This window comes from Gekko japonicus, unplaced genomic scaffold (assembly GCF_001447785.1).
Source record: "Gekko japonicus isolate JY-2015 unplaced genomic scaffold, Gekko_japonicus_V1.1 scaffold175, whole genome shotgun sequence".
In the NCBI taxonomy this organism is placed as follows: domain Eukaryota; kingdom Metazoa; phylum Chordata; class Lepidosauria; order Squamata; family Gekkonidae; genus Gekko; species Gekko japonicus.
The window spans coordinates 595,856-601,723 of NW_015166425.1; the positions used below are offsets into that span (position 1 = coordinate 595,856).

Consider the following 5,868-nt stretch of genomic DNA (forward strand, 5'->3'; position numbering starts at 1 on the left):
GGAAGTCATGGGGAAGGAAGGGGGGGGGGGGGGGCAGTTAACTGGCTCTCATGCCACAGCCAACTTAAAAAAAAAAATATTAAGCGATAATTCCATGTCCTGAGGTTACAAACCGGCTGCAACTGGTTTTATTTTTTTTCCTCCCCTGCCCCCGCTAGGCATCATGGGTAAAAGTAAGCATCCCCCCTTTTCTTTTGTTTAATATAACGGCACCACAGATGATTGGCAGGGACGTGCCCGTTCTGCAACTGGGCTCCGGCAGGTCCCTGGAGGGGGATGGCACGCCGCGGCCGCCCATGTTCCACCGAGGGGGCTTCTTGTGAAAAAAACCCTGGCTTTCCCCCCTGCCCTCGCGTGCTCGCAATCTGTCTTCCCCTCCGTCTGCCCGTCTCTCCCCTCCTCTTGACAAGTAGAGGAGCGAGGGAGAACACGCTACCTGTAAGTAGTCCATCGGACTGTCTTTTTCTAAAAAATATAGATCTATGTATATATAAATATTTAACAAAAAGGGTCTTCAGGGAATAGCCAAGACCTCGTTCTTCCTTTAAAAAAATGTGGTTTTTTTTAGTAGCCACGAGCTCTCGAATGTTTGGTGTTTTTCAACGTTTGGGGGAAAGAAAAATCTTTGTAGTATAATTTTTTTTCGGTTCCCCCCCCCCCACTTTGTTCATGCGGCTGTTGGTCTTTAGCTGCAGAGGGAGAAGACTGAGGTGGGGGGGGAGGGAGGGGGAAGGATGATAATTTGGGGAATATGGCAAAGAAATTCTATTGTCTCTCTGGCGTGCTGATAGTTTGATAGAATACCCCGAACCTTCTCTCTCTCTCCCTCTCTCTCCTTCTCTCTCTCTCTCTCTCTCTCCCCCCTCCCCTCTCCCCCCCTTTCCTCCTCCACCCCGCCTCCCTTCTTTTCATGTCAGCTACAACCCTGCTCTGTGAATGGAGGCAGCCAGCTGACGGGGGAGAAGCCTGGCACCGTGCCAAGGGCTGGAGTCGCTTTTGCGCGTGTGTGGAGTGTATGCAGAGCACAAAGCAAGGGGAGGGTGGAGGGAGGCGGCGGAGGCCTTCCTTGCAGTCTAGGAAATCGCAGGCTATTATATAAGGGAGTCTGCGTCACCCAGGCGGATGGGGGGGGCGGAGGGCGAAGAGGAAGGGGAGAGACAGGTCTCCAAGCCATTCTCTGCCTCCCCTCCCTTTTATTGTATTAAAATGGCCTGGCGAGTCATCGAGCGAATGCCAGCGTCTTTTAATTCTGCCGACTTCTCCCTCCCGTCCCTCCCTCCGAAAAGAAAGCCGTGCGGTTCGGCCATGGGGATAGGTGTCGGGGGAGCGGAGGACCACCCTCCCCTCGCCCGTCTCCAAGGGTTAACGAAATAAGACCGAAGACATGTTGAAAACCTTTCTCAGGTGCTGGAATCCATGATAGTCTCCCTCCCGCCCCAGTCGAGGACTCCTTCTGTAAAGGGTTTCGTTTTATTGTGATCGAGCAAAATTTTCGGTGGAGGGGCTTTTTAAAAATAAAAGCTCCTGTTCACGTGCCTCACAGCCTCGTTTGCCCTCAGGGCAAGTCCTGTGAATGTTTGTCTTTTCCCAGTGTTCATCGTCCTCTGCTCTGAGAGCCCAATAATGCAGCCCTGTAAAACCAAGCTCAAGTTCCTCCACGGCCAGGGGAAGGCATTCCATGTACGCCGATGTCCCAAGGCATTTGGCTTCGGTGCGAAAGTTCGGAGACGAAACTCTGGAACGAAACAGAGGCCTAGGGGCTTTTTTTCTCCTCCCAGAGGTTGCCTGGAGCTTGAGAGTGATTTGCCAAGGGCTGCCCACCACGTGTGTGGTTGGGGGAGGATTTGAACCCAGCTGCAGCACTCTCTAATGTGGAGTGGTTGGGTACTTCCGTGGCACCACGGCAAGGCCCTGGGAGGCTCTGCGGGCTGTCGTGACGTTAAAATGGGGGAAGCGCGTTCAGGAGAAGAGCGAATGATCCCCCCCCAAGAGTGCATTGATAACTAGGAATCTGTTTCGGCTAGTGGTGGAGCCTTCCTCTAGCGTGACGATCTTTCCTCTCGCAGAATGTGCCTCCTCCACTGGAGGAGGACTCCGTGCTCCCCCAGAAGGGCTTTATAGAGGTTTCTTAGTCTTACCCCCTCCCATGAATAATGTGAATTCTTTTGAAAACCATTTGGAACAGGAGTATATCTGTTTCCTCTACTTTCTTCTCTTCCCTGGTGTGAGTCGGAGACCAGGTCTGTGTGCGCATTAGGCTGTGGTGGTAATATCGAGGAGGGAGAAACGGATTGGGGGACTTCAGGCTAAGACTTCAAGCTTGCCAGCGCCCACATAGGGAAACTTGCATGGCAAGAAGTGGACCAGGCGAAAACCTTTCCACTGGATGTCCTAGTTTTCGACTTGGAGGAAGCTTTTCAGTGTACGGGAATGTTCAGGACGGCAACCCGGACTTGCCTCCCAAAGCAGTTCGGAACCCTATTGCCACCTCCTTTCCGCCCCACTCTGTCACATAAGTCAATGAGGGGTGATGGTTATAACCGAGAGTCATCCTTGAAGCTTTTCACTTGACCTCTGTGTAAGAGTTTGTGCAGTTTAGGAGTTGGGTCTTGAATCTTGAGTTCAGATCTTGAATTTGGATTACTTGAGGCAAGACACTGTTCTTCTAGCCTCTCATCTGCAAGACAGGATCTAATCATTCTGAGCCGTTGCAGGAGTTAGGTAGTGTACAAGCACTTAACGAATATGGAGGAGGTTAGAGCACCAGCTTTGCATGCCGACAGTCCCCCGTTCGGTCCCCGGTTCAATCCCCAGCCACTCTAGTTTCAAGGGTCTCAGCAGGCGTTGACAAAGACCATTGTCTGCGTGGGATCCTGTACAGCCACAGTCAGTCAAATGAGATGATACTGGGCCAAATGAACTGCCGTCTGACTTGCTGAAAGATAAGTTCAAATGTTAAGGATCGCTGGTAAAAATCTCTCGGCATGGCCCTAGCCTGAACTGTGGCCCTGTGGAATCTTCTTGGAACAGCGTCGACCCCGTTTGCATTTAGCCAACTGCCCAAAGTCCTTATCTTTGCTGGCGGGAATTGAGCACGGCCATTCCAGTTCTGCATTTTCCTCTTCCTCGAGCCAAAGCTCTTCCTTCTCCTCCTCCTCCTCCTCACCACATCCTCCCCTGACTTTATGCCGGAGAAACGAGACCGCTTCACTCTCTAGAGCTGTTATCATGTTGCCGTTTCCCCTTCCGATCCATTTGCTCGGTCCGTTCCCCTCGGAAGAGCCGTAAGGGAGAGAGAAGCAGAGCCGTCTCGGTGAGCTCCTGCCAAAATGGCTCATAAGGAGACGGCGTCAGCAGCCGCTCACGACAGCCCTCTGATGCCTTTGAGAACAGAGCCCACTCTGTCTGAAACTGTTTTCTGATGCTTCTTCTCTACGATGCTTTGAGGATTCATGCGCAGATTGTCCAGATTTTTTTTTTGTGTTGCAATGGATGGAGATGGAATTTGGACCCCTTGCCCCTCGGATGGAAGATCCGATTTGCTTGTAAGCTGAGCTTTCTCTTCTTTCGATCCCGGATCACCACGTTCCCCTCCCCCAAACACAGGCGCAGCTGTGGCGTCATGCATCTCTCGGCGAGTTGCGCGTGGAATGAGACCGCGAGCAAATGCATTGTGGCCACTTACAGTCCGAAGGAAGCGTCAGGGTTCAAAGCTGGGTGGGGGGTGTGTGTGGCAGCTGTAATGGTGTAGCCCTCTTTGCGTCTCCCCCTCTCCTCTTCCTCTCCGCTCTGCCTGGCCGTCAAGTCCCGATTTCCTTTTTAGGCGATTGTCCTTTTTATAGCATTGTGTGGAAAAACCGTTTGTCTTGGGAGCCAGCCATTTTGTGCGTTCTGTCTTGAAATGCATCTGTACGGCGGGGAGGTCGCTCTGCATTTGGCACGGGCAGAGGAGTTGAGATGTCGCAGCCGGCCGGCGGGTGGCTGGCGGGACCGAACGTGAGCCAGAGGGTTTAACCCGCAGGGTGGGCTCGGAGAAATCACCCCAGCAAGGGTTTAGCTTGCGCCCAAGGTGATTTTTTTTGTTTGTTTTAGAAATATAAAGCGAGGATCTTGGAATCCCGGTATGCCAAAATCTGTTACAAGCAGCACGAGCAGGGGAGGCTGAAGGTAAGCAGGACGGAGACCAGTTCAGTGAAGTGAGATGGCTGACGGCTGTTGGCTAGGAAGGTTAAAGGACCCTCCATGTACAGAGGCAGTATGCTGTGAATTTAAAATCCGCTTCCTAGTTTTATTTCGTACAGTACTTTCAGATCACCTTTGCCTGCAAAACGGAGAGCTCAAGGCAGTTTGCAATAATAAATCTTTACAGTGCTGGTTGGTTAGTGCAGAGATGACTTTGGAATTGGACAGGGTCCCCCAGGGACATTGGACCATTCATCAGTTACTCACAAATCCCAGGCGCCAGGTTACCACGACTCCTAGAAATTTGATTGTTGTACCTGGTATTGTCATCAGTTGTTGATTTGTCAGCGCCTCTCGGTGATTCTCACTAGAAGTACAAGGCGTATTTGGGTGAGAGTTCGAGGCTAGCTTGTTGTTGTGCTGAAAACGAGGCTTGTCCCCTGCTTATTTATACTCGGGAACTCTTACTGCTTCAGCCTTAAAAGATTGACAAGCAGCTGTGAAAAGTTCAGGATCTGGTTTTGCACAACGGTGGTTAGAAAGCGTGGTTATTAAAATATAAAAACCCCGAAGGATGAAAAAGGTTCTGACTCCTAAATTTTTGGGGCGGCGCGTGTGTGTTAAGTGCCGTCAAGTCACTCCCGACCTATGATGACCTTATGACCTCCGAAACGTCCTATCCTTAACAGCCTTGCTCAAGTCTTGCGAGCTGCGGGCTGCGGCTTCCTTGAGGGAGTCAGTCCGTCTCCTGTTGGGTCTTCCCCTTCTGCCGCCTTCAACTTTTCATAGCACTATTGCCTTTTCTAATGACTCTTGTCTTCTCATAAATGCGACCAAAGTACAATAGCCACAGTTTAGTCACGAGCGCGGCTCACATTGTCAAGGCCTGCCTTAGGTGTGATTCCAGTGCCTTTGAAATAAAACCCAAATCTGCCAACAGATATGCACTACTCAGCTCTCTGGAAAGAGTTGGTATCCACATGCTGCTTGATAGCTTACAGGCCCTGCAGAACTGCATCAAATTCCACAGGGCCTGGGTCTCATCCGGAAGAGCGTTCCACCAGGCCGGGGCCAGACCCAAAAAGGCCCTTGCCTGGGTTGAGGCTAGACAAATGTTTTTGGGGCTCGGGACCACCAGGAGGGTATTGTCCATAGAGCACAGTGCTCTTTGGGGGACATACCAGGAGAGGCAGTCCCGAAGACATGTTGGCCCCAGACGGTGTAGGGCTTTGAAAGTTCAAACCAAGACCTCGAACCCGATCGGGCATTCAACTTCCTTGCAGTTTTGCCCACCCCCTTCTGAGAGCCGGTCTCCTGCAAAACTGACCTGCTATGTGTCTGACCTTTGCCCTTTCCCAGGGTTCCTCTGTCTTGTTCTGCAGACGACAATCTCTGGCACAGACGTGTCCTTTTCACTGGTCACTCTTGCGAGAGTTAATAATGTTGACACCATCGAGCAGGCGAGGACATCACAGTCAGACGCTTTGGTTTGTGGCCCTTGTGTTTAACTCTTGGAGAGGGCTACAATCCTCTTCCCGTCTTCACTCAAACTCTTCTCAGAAGGGGAGTTTTGGCACCCCAGGATTTTGGAGCGCTTGAAGCTCAGACAGCTCCCCGGAGCATCCCGGAAGCATCCGGTGGCCCACAGGACGCTGTCCTAGCTTGACCTTTTGGCCCGACCCAGAC

General features: G+C 51.7%; 1 protein-coding gene across 1 annotated transcript in view; it reads left to right on the forward strand.

The window, feature by feature from the left end:
* The first annotated feature begins 225 nt into the window (after positions 1-225).
* GATAD2B (GATA zinc finger domain containing 2B) overlaps positions 226-5,868 on the forward strand; it is a 67,156-nt gene continuing 61,513 nt past the window's right edge. The window contains exon 1 of the mRNA XM_015411729.1: positions 226-438. The gene's annotated coding sequence lies outside the window, so the exon portion shown is untranslated. The remainder of the gene's footprint in view (positions 439-5,868) is intronic.